We start from the raw sequence: 11,360 nt of genomic DNA, 5'->3' as shown, positions 1-11,360 counted from the left end.
ATGTACGCAAACTTGTATCACGGCGGGCTTCTTCTTCTCTGCCTCCTTTTGAATCTTCTCTCTTTGCAGGACTGTGGTGTACTCAACATCTAGCCCAACGACCCACTCATCCATTGAACTGTTGAACATGTGTAGGAAGCGAGCAAGGCATGCTTTCACCGTTGCGGATCCACGTGTGTAGATGACGATAAACTCATCGCCGGTGATGGCTCTAACCTGGTACTCAGGAGCGACCATGGAGATTTGGGAGGCCATCCATTTTGGAGGATGGTTAGGAGAAGTTGAACTGGTGTAATGTGAAAGGACGGGACGACTGGCAGCGAACTGTTGTAAGGTATTGTACTAGTAGAAGACGGGGACGAGTAGGGCGTGCGAAAGGCGTGGGGTTGCTAGCTTGCTCGGTAGATAAACGGCTGCAAGCCCCCAAAGAGTTCTCGAGAACTATGCAGGACCCACTAGATGTCATGTCTACTAGACCCATATCGTAGGCCTGACGGTATAGCTTCTGCCTGTTCGCACGCCATGCCGGCGCGTGGTTAACTTCACTTAATTCCGTCAACCGTCGCGCCTCCCACGACCGTCGCCTCCCTCGCGCGGTCGGGCCCTTTGAGACTTCGGCCGGCTATAAATGAGAAATTTTCTTTGCCTACTCCGCATGCATGATCCTCCCTCTGGTCCTTTTTACTTCCGTCAACCGTTTGCAAAGTATTTGACCAAATTTATACTAAAAATATCAATATCTACAATACTGATTATAATGAGTATAAGAACTACGTTTTATAATGAGTGTAAAAATATTGATTTGACATTGTGAATGTTGATACATTTTTCTATAAGTTTGGTCAAAGTAGAGGTACATTGACTTCAGACAAAACTTAAATGCATAATGCAGACTAGTTCCTCCGTCCAGGTGCGTGCCATGTCCTATCTTGTCATCACAACAAGGTTAGCTATTAGAGTACTACTACCTCACTTCTAGTTTAAAGGGCTCGATTCAAAAATTTCACCTACTCTTAGCAACATAGAGGCGGTGGAATAGTTTTTGTAGTCTGCAACAGTACTCAACAAATGCTGTCGTTCTTCACAAAAAAATGTGTTTACCAATGCATGCATGAACACTAGTTACTCTAACCCCCCCTCTCTTCTTTAATTCTTTGCCACATCAGCATGTTTGCTATTCCCGTGTGCATGATACCAGCTAAGATACCACCATTATGGCCAGCCTTAATCATCGCATTCAATAATTTAGTGCACCTTGAAATATGAATATGTGTGGGGCGTGTATGTTTTTAATGACTTGAGACTATACCTAGCCCGGCATGCAAGATGACTTATTATGCACCATTCCCCATACCTGCAGGAAGCCCGTTCGTCTCCAAATCTTTTCCTCTCCATGTGTGGAAACAATATGCCTGCCAGACTCTCCCTCTCCCTCCGGCGGTCCCACCACTCCACCCCGTGTGGAAAAAATCTGCATGCATGACTCTCCTCCCCCCGCGCTCGTCCAATCCGTTGTGACCAGCAATATTTCCACCCCTTCCCTCCCCTGTAATATACTCCAACAAATATGCCCACGTAGCTGTTACGTTAATCACGCAACATATCTTCCGAGACGCTGCTTCAGTTACTTAACTGCAGGTGCATTGGGTCACTGACATATGGGCCCAACAGGGGTCTGGCCCACATGTCCGTGACGCAACTGGACCTGCAGTTAAGTCAGTGCAGCTCAGTCCATATCTTACGTTGGTGTGCCATTGCTCTCTATAAATACTGCGCCTCCCACGGCATTCGGAAGAACGCTCACGTTCATTGCTCTCTCCTCCCCCTCCCTCTCACGTCGACCACCATGGCATCGCCCCTCCCAAGCCCTAGGCGCCCCTCGCTGCACCACCTGGACGGTCACGTGTCGCCGTCCCATTCCTCGCCACCACTAGTCGAGGAGGATGCGTCGGCGTTCCACTCCTCACCGCGACGCGTCGAGGTGGACGCGTCGGCGTTCCCAATCTCGCCAGCACGCGTGTCGGAGGACGCATCGGCTCCCCGCTACAAGGAGAACGCCGGGCCGCCCAGCCTTGAGGAGCTTTGGAAAGAAATGGATGTCGCCATGTGGGAGGCTTTGCTGCCGGCAGAGCACGCCAAAATAGAGGCGGAGAAGAAGGTCGAGGAAGAGAAGCGCGCCGCGGGGCAAGCTGCCTGGCAGGTCTATGTCGCGTCCGAGAGAGTCAGGCAATTGGCTCTTTGGCAGAAGGCTCGTGCAAGGGCCAGTGAGGGTGGCGGAGGACGCCAGTGCCAAAGCCCTAAGTGCAGTCGGGCCCAAGCGCCTCATCTACGCTTGGCGGTACGTGGACCGGGTGCACGCTTCCAGCGAGGAGGAGTACCTGTTGGCGCCGGATCACCACACCGGTGAGATCGTGCTCGCCCGCCGGCAAGCCTCCAATCAGCACCTCGTGAGTTGCGAGGCTGAGGAAGAGGCGTTGTGTCGGCGCGCTGGGAAACGGCCGCGCACCAGGGCACTCGTGGCGCGCCGCAAGCGCTCCTGCGAACGCCGTGGCTTTTAGTAGGAGTATAATTTAGTTTCGTAAGGTGATCTCATTAGTTTTGGCACGCAAATGATAAATCCGGAACATTCAGGAATTATTAGCGTCCTTAATTAAGTATGTAAGAGGGGAAGTTTGGAAACCTTGTGTATCCGTACGCATTTTGTAAGTAGGTGCATATAGCACAAACTTTACTATATACTATCGCACTACACGTCTCTCTCTATATATGCTTGCAGACTGTGCTACTCCCTCCATCCAGGTGAATAAGGCATCTGTGGTTGTGCACCATGACCAAGAAGGAGGGAAGACTTTATACACCTAGACGGAGGGAGTGCTACTATTACTTATGTACGTGCAAATGCACGTTTGAACATTACGATGCAGTTTTTGTAAAAGTAGAAAAACAACACTAGTCAAGCTTGTGAAACGATTCAATGCAAAACAAATGCAAAAATGCTCGTTTGATTGTTTACTTTTAGCTTCCTTCTATGTGGTTATTTCTCCGTCGTACTTTGTATGGAGTATCTCACTGGTCGGAAAGGCATGCAAATTCCCAAACCGCTTCCTACACCCTGTATATAATTTTTGCCTAACAAGTTGTGCCATGCAATTGGAATTCCAACTTGAGTACTAGTACTACTAGTAGGAGTACCAGGGGCCAGTTTGTTTAGGCTTCTAGATTAGTAGTAATCCCATTACTACTAGCTCCGTCCTGGTTTATTGGTCCCCATTGTAATCTGTGTCAAATTTTGATCATAAATTTAACTAATGAAATGTTTGTGCGTGTCACATGCACTAACATTTTATCAGTTAAATCTTTGGTCAAAATTTACCACAAATTACAATGGTGACGAATAAACCAGGACGGAGGTACTAGTACTCCCTCCTTTCCGGTTTATAGGGCTCAATTCAAAAATCTCACCAACCAAGGTAGATGGTAAGTGGTGGAATACTTTTCATAATTTGCAAAAGCACCCAATTAATGCTCTTGTTTTCCTCAAAAATTCATGTTTACCAATGTATTAATTGCAATGCATGCATGCATTGGTCAATTTTCTCTTAATACTAGCATGCAATTATTTAATGCACCTTGGAATCTGAAATTGTGATGGGGAACAACTAAATTGAGCATTATAAAATAGAAAAACTAAGATTTTGAGATAAGCCCTATAAACCGGAAAGGAGGGAGTAGTAGTTTAGAAGCCCAAATAAATGAGTGAGGCGCCTTAATGTTACTTTCCACTGTGACTAGTCTTATGGGAAAAGCTGGGGAAGAGACGGCTTATTTTTTAAGCCGCCAAAAGAACTGGCCCTAGGAGTAGTAGATAGGGATACTAGGAGTAGTAGCTAGGGATCAAGTGTGTGAGGTAAACCGGAGAAAGTAAATGCAGAGAGATGAAATGCAAAAAAGACAAAGGGATGTGATGGTTGCTTGTCCGTTTATTTTACCAGGCCACTTATTACTGGCAGTGGTTGGGTTTTGTGATATGACGGCTTTATTGCCGCACCACGAGTGGGGTGCCCTCTACACTTGTACTACATCGGTCGTGGTTTAATAGTCCCCCATTGAATTTGACTGAAGATTTAACTGACAAAATGTTATTGCATGTCAACAAAAACTATATTGTTTGATTCGTATTTGAAGATAGTTTTCAATGATATAATTTTAGGTGACATGCATCAGCATTTATCGTACTATATATAATGTTAGTTCAATTTTTGCTCGTACTAATCTATAGTACTCCCTCCATTTACTTATACAAGGCCACTATGTAGTATATACTTTGCATCTATACAAGGCCACCAACAGTAATCAAGGCAAAATAAATGATATTTCCTCGTACTAGCAACTTGTTTAATACTTGCATGCATGCAATCATAAAGATAGTCAGCTACTTCCTCCACTCAGTTTGCTTGCATGCAGGCGGCATATTAATGATCCCAGTAAATGAAAAGAAAAGTTGACTTGCAAAGCAGGTATTAAACTTCACATTGGTACATGTAATCTGAGATTGTGGCCTTGTATATAAAAATGAAGGGAGTAGTAAGGTGCCCGGGCGTTGCACGGAAGAGTGAAATGCATTGATCGGGGAGTTGTTTATTTTGACAAAGGATGTGGGGGTCATCTCTAGAGCTCACAAACATCCAGGTGAAATAGATAAAAGGTATCTTTTGCAAACAAAAGCGTTCAACTGTTCAACCTGCATCCAAAACTTGTGAAGAAATAACACTTATTGTGCTTTGCAAGAAATGATCTTTAAGAATTAGTTTTTGAGTATCAATTGTTATACATGTTGGCTACGGATGACATGGCACTTTCTTATAGTCAACAGTTGGCTATACTATTAAGTATTAACCATGCCCTTATACACCTAGACGGAGGGATTAAATCAAGATGACTTGGAAGGGGTAGAGGAGATGTAAGAAATGGTTCATAGTAACTCTTTCACCAGTATTGTAGTAAAAAATCATACAAGGAAGATTCTAGACTAGTAGTGACCTTTATTCATGCTCATAACATGCTATTCTTGATCTTCTCCGCCAAGGGCCAGTAGTGACCTTTTTTTGTAATGATATCTGGCGATTGTTCGGCACGAGCTCAATCCTGGCGAATCCCACGTGACCGTCAGATTTCCATCCGACAGTGGCCTATTTTTAAGGCATAGTATTTGATAAAACCGCCACCCTTACACACGTACTGTAACTGCGTTGCGGGCGTTTGCAACTGCCATGTCTCCCAGCGAACGTTTGCTGGGGATTGGAGTTAGCACTGATGGCGGTTCGTAGTCGTTCCACGCTCGGGCATTGAAGTTTGTAACTATTTTAGATTAGAATATACTACTCCTCCAGTGCTAGTAGTAGAGCAGAGTCCTACTCCACTACTACTCTACTCAAACAAGTTAGGGCGTAGTAGTTGGTACTGTAGGGAGTACCAGTACTGTGATCACACAAGCAAGTTGTCTGACTTTGATATGACCCTACTCTGCTGCTATGTTTCTCGTAAGTCAAGCGGCGTGCTGTAGTCATCATCACCTGTCCACTTCCCGCATCACATATTCGCTTCTCCATCTTTTTCCGCTCTTCCATCCCCGCTCAGGCGCCTCCCCCCGTCGTCCAATCTTCCATCCCCGCTGAGGCGCGTTCCCCCCTCGTCCGAAACCCAAGCACTAACAATGGCAGAACCGAGCAGCGTCCGCCGAAAGAGTGGCTGGAATTCGCTCCCCACAGAGGTAATCAAGCTCATTGTTTCCCTTGTGGACAATCTCAGTACCATTCCGCTCACCGCGTGCTCGTCGGGGCTTTACCGTTTACTCAAAGCTCTCAGGCTGAAGCTTTTTAAGCCAGCTCCTTGCTTGCTGATGCCGCCTGATCTTCAGAAATGGCGTTTCACGCAGCATAACGATCGTAGGGTGGCGAGCATCAACCCCCTTGACTGCGATCCGATCCCCGTCACCCTCTACTACATTAACGGTATGTACTGGGTCGACATGAACACGTCTTGGATGGTGCTCGTCGACGGTCACGGTAGCTGGATGCTCGTGGAGGTCTACACCCGGTGATTGATCGCCATTCCTTTGATTAACACTGCACTGCTTTGGCACCGCGGCCCAGAATACTCGGAATGTTACAGTAGCCAACATGATACCAAGTTTGATTTGCTCAAGGTTGTAATCTGCCAAGTGCCCACAAGATCTACGAATTATAAAGACTTCAGGCTAATTGCGTTCTTCAACAGCGGTCTCGCCTATCTGACAGGTCACTGCGGTAAGTGGATAAATCTACACGTCCATCGCAGGATCATACATCCTCCATGGTTCTCTGATGCCATTGAACACAAGGGCTTCATTTACACTGTCGACTGCTTCTATGGCTGGCCGTATTGCTGGCCTACTCCAGTCATCGCTACAAACGGTTGTTACAGTAGTATGTTACTTTCCTATGACATCATGATGGCTGGCTTATATTACTGTCAACATTTACTGAAAATATATTCATGCTCATAACATGTTGTTCTTAAGATTGACTACATCAAGAGCCCTTTTTTATTTGACTCCAACTTGATATGATGTTGTAGGCCGCCTGGTGTCCCTACCCTTCGTAATCCCAGAACCTTTCAAATAAAAGCGGCATGGCAGTTGTAGGTGGTTCCTGGCTCGATCAGACGACGGCGAACGATTGATGATTGTTCGCACGTACCGGATGTGTTGTTTCGCGGAATACAATCACAGTCACTGCAAGGTCTTTGAGACGGATCCCAGCTTCTCTAGGCCTTCAGGAGTTTTTGACTGGAGGTTGGTAAGTAGCCTTGGTACACGCTCTCTGTTTGTCAGACTGAATTATCTGATTAACCAGGAGATAAACAACGGCACAGATCAAGATGGTAGCGTGGTTTCGTTCATCAGGCAAAACTGTGTGTACACAGCGTACCATGCGTCTCTGCATGCACCATACCTTGATATGTGCCGCCATGCTCTATAGCCCAAAGTAGGAGAGAGGGTCGCAAGTATCATACTTTGACATGCTGGCTGGAGTTTCCCCCGTCCGGCACCCATCTGGTTCAAGCCGTCAGCCAATCTCCACACCTTAATAAATAGTAACGTCTAACTGAGCCAGTTAGTTAGATGCGTACACTTGGTGTAGTAGGATCTTTATTTAGTTTGATGCATACACTTGTTCTTTTTTGGTAGCCCTTTTGTAATGATGGCTGATGTTTGGTTTGGACGAGAGAGTTGCGTCTTCACTCTTCTGCCTTGCTTACTGCTTTTGTTGCACCCCCAGCCCTGGTTGTTGCTGCTACTATTTTCAATGTACAATCAGTAGTATATTTCGTCTGTTGGTTGAATAAATGTGTTGTTAGAATGACAAACACAATGTTTTGGAAGTCGTTGCACGGTTCGGTCCTTTAGTGCCCCGTACCGTACATAGCGCATACTATTTTTCGTACGGAACACATTTTCCACTTGTTGATAACATGGAGCCCACTGATGAAGGCCCAATAGAGGAGCCCATAATTAACTGGAAGGGAGGCTCTCACATGAATCCGGCCCAGGTACATGCTCATGGTACCCTAAACATAAATAAGTAAATAAATAAATAAATAATGCTAAATGCACATGCACCATTTCTTTAAATTCATGATTTAACATGAGGATATTATTTCCTATGATAGTGTCGTTACATTCAATCGATATTATTCTTAGGAAAAGATAGCAACCAGTCTTCTTTCTCCCAGCATTTTCTTCCTGCAACCAGCGGACCCATGCAAATCGTAGTCAACGTCGTAAATAGTTCCGGTCCATTTTTATTTTTCAATAAGAATGTCCAACCCAGCCCAGCACATTGGCGACATCACTTTATCCTCCGCCTTGGTGCGCTCGCCGCAGCGCCGCCGTCCAGCCCTGTCAACATAGTTTTTTTTAAAACGGTCCCTGTCAACATAGTGAATCGGGAGAGGATTGTAGTTGTGAGTATGACAGTACAGACCCACCAGGTCCACTCCCGAACACAAGTAAGCGCCTCTTTTACTACTCAGATGAACCCCTCGTTTTTTTACTCTAATCCACCCTGCTGATATCTGGGACCCACATCATTTTCAACGTATAGTCAATTAATGATAGAATTGCACAAATTGTTTTTAGTAGTAATACGGAGGAGCAGGCTATAAACTAGGTTGTGCGGTCTCTGTGGCCCGTCTAACAACATGACCAGCCCAACAGTTTTTTCTTTGGGAAAATAGGTAGCCCAATATTTCTTTTTGAAGAATACCCAAGCTAGGCCTATTTGTTTTCTCCGACTTACTGGGCTGCAAATCTTTCAAGACGAGGAGGGATGCATTCCGGCCTGGCCAAAGAGTATGGTCAGTGTCTGCTAAAAGTAATATCAAAAGGGGTTGAAAATTCCAAAAAAAATATAGCAAATGGGATATTAGTTTCTTTTTTTGTTTTTGTTCCTCACTGATATCTTATACTGTATTTCATTGGATTTAACATGACATAGTACTAATATATTTTTAAATTTGTTTTAGTATGGCTATTAATTTTTGGATTAAGAATATTTTGTTCCCCAGCAAAAATTTGCGAATTTTCAAAATCTTGCACATATTTAGTTAATTTTTTTAACCCTGGTACTGACCAGAAAATGGGCAGCAATTCTAAAAATGGAAAACGGGCTGCAATAAATTCCATATGAATTAGAAAATGAGTAAAAATTATAAAAATAATAGCAAATGGGTTGTACACGCCACAGATTTCAAGGCTGACTTGTTTACCCAAGGCTTTGTCAGTCAACACATGATTCTAGCAGCAGTACTGTACATGCAGAGGCTGACAGCTGGGTCCACGGCAGCCACAAGGAAGTGCCTCCTTATTACGCGCAAAATAATTATTCCTGCACCTGACGGGCCACCGTATTTCATGAAAAAAATGTTTCCCCCTGACAGTTGGGACCCACCAGCAACATCTTCGCACGCAAGGAAGTGCGTCCGGGCAAAAAAACGATTCGTCCACCTAACTGCTGGGACTCACCAGCTATATCTTCACACGCAAGGAAGTGCCTGACAGTCGGGACCCACCTGGTCGAAGCGTACGTAGCATTGTCATTCTGGTCGCGAACGTGTATGTACATACTGGTCGATGTAGAGCGCGCACGTGTCATAGTAGAGGCACGCATGTAGCATGTACACGTACGTACAGCGGCCAGTGTGCAAGAAAGAAAATACGGACACGTACGTACATACGGCCGGGGTCTCGAACGCCTACTCGCGCATACGTACGGCCAGGGCTCGTGTACATGGCTGGGTTGGAACGGAGAAACAACGTCGTCGTCGTGTTCACGGGGAGTCAATCGGCTGGGTTGGAACGGAATGCGTCGTCGTGTTCATCGGGAGGGCTTGGATGGAACATCCCATGGAAACGAGGCCTGGCGTACCGCAGAACGGAGGAAACGGCCTTGTGTTCGACCGGCCATGTTTGAAATAGGATCCTGTTCATCAGGAGGGGTCTAGCGTACCGCAAAACGGAGGAAACGGACTTGTGTTGGACCTCCTACGGTCGAAACGGGGTCCTGTTGATCGGGAGGGGTGTGGCGTACCGCAAAACGGAGGAAACGGACTTGTGTTGGAGCGCTACGGTCCAAAAGGGGGGGTGCTGTTCATCGGGAGGGGTGTGGCGTACCGCAAAACGGGACTCCACAGGATACTGTTCCTCTCCACCATCGACCTTCTCCAGCCTCCACGGGCTACTGTTCATCCACCGTAGACCTCCTCCAGCCTCCACCTGCGACTGTTCATCCACGGGCTCCTGTTCATCCAGCCCCCTCCGCGCGCTACTCCACCGGCTACTATTCAACCAGCCCTCTCCACGGGCTCCTGTTCAACCACCCCTCCACGGGCTACTGTTCATCGAGCCCTCCACGGGGTCGCCCTGTTCATCCAGCCCTCCACGGGGTCCTGTTCATCCAGCCCCGACCGGCTCGATCGATCAGGGTCCTATTCATCTAGAGGCAACACCACGGGGTCCTGTTCATCCACCCCCACCGGGAACTGTTCATGCAAACCCCCCCAGCAAGGCTCATTGTTCATCCAGAGGCAGCATCCATCGGCTTCAGTTAGTAGCAGTAGCGAAGGAATCGCTCGATCGGGTTCAGTTAATAGCCATCGATCGATCGCTCAGTTTCAGTTACGCGAAGCCTGCAGTGCAATCGCTCGGGTTCAGTAGGCGAACGCGTCGCTCCGGTTCGGTTAGAGCCCAATGCCTCGCACCCACGCGCGTGCGTGTACGAGAGAAACGCGCAAACCTCCATGCATCGCTCGGCCCCGACCACCCACCGTAACCGGGAACACCCCGATATTTTCTACGCCCTCGCTTCTACCACGGTTTTTTCCGTCATGGACGGCCCAAAGAATGTCATGCAGCTGCGTCTCCAGCCCGCACAGGACGAAAAGCCCATTTTCTGTCATGATTTTTTGTCATAGAAGTAGGAGCCCACCACATCTATGATGATACCGGGTTTTGTCACAATTATCGTCATAGAAGTGTCATAAGTATGACAGAAAAAATTCGTTCGGCGGGGAACTGAACTACCAGACCCGCACGGATGTGTCTTGTTTTTGTAGTGCTGATGAAGAACTCAAGGCCACGGGTACATTCCAAGGAACCAACCCCGACATGAGCCAGTCCAAGGGAAAGATCACGTTGCCGGTGACATTTGGCGGGGAACTGAACTACCAGACCGAGAGGGTCGTGTTTGACGTTGTTGAACTTCCTTTGCCTTACAATGAGACTCTTGGTCGTCCAGCTCTGGCAAAGTTCATGGTAGCACCCCACTATGCCTACAACACCTTGAAGATGCCAGGGCCGACGGGCATCATTTCCATCTCGTCAAATAAGAAAGATGCGATCATATGTGTGGACAAGATGTATCAGGACGCGGTAGCAGCTGAGGCAGTTGAAGCATGTCACCTAGTTCTCTTATGCTCTGGGCTAGCTAGTCTTGTGTTGCATCATGTTTAAATTGCATTTAAACTTGAAATGGGGATTGATCCAAACCCTAGCACAAATGAATCCAACTAGGTTCAAATAAAAATCATTTTCAATGAACCCAAAATGCCCTTCATAGATGTTCATCATTTTGGTTTTGGTCCAGAACCTCTGCCAAAAATGGTGCACACTTTTCTAGGACACTCTGGTTTATTGAATTAAATCATACAGTATTTGTTCTTGGACATTTAAATGCTATAAATAATTTTAAATGTCCAAATAATCTTGAAGTTAAATGAGGGCTGTTGGAAATAATCCAAACAATGCCCACAAATATTTTCAG

Source organism: Aegilops tauschii, chromosome 6 (genome assembly GCF_002575655.3).
Source record: "Aegilops tauschii subsp. strangulata cultivar AL8/78 chromosome 6, Aet v6.0, whole genome shotgun sequence".
Taxonomy (NCBI): domain Eukaryota; kingdom Viridiplantae; phylum Streptophyta; class Magnoliopsida; order Poales; family Poaceae; genus Aegilops; species Aegilops tauschii.
The sequence above is the reverse complement of the archived record's forward strand: the minus strand, read 5'-3'. Positions refer to the sequence as shown.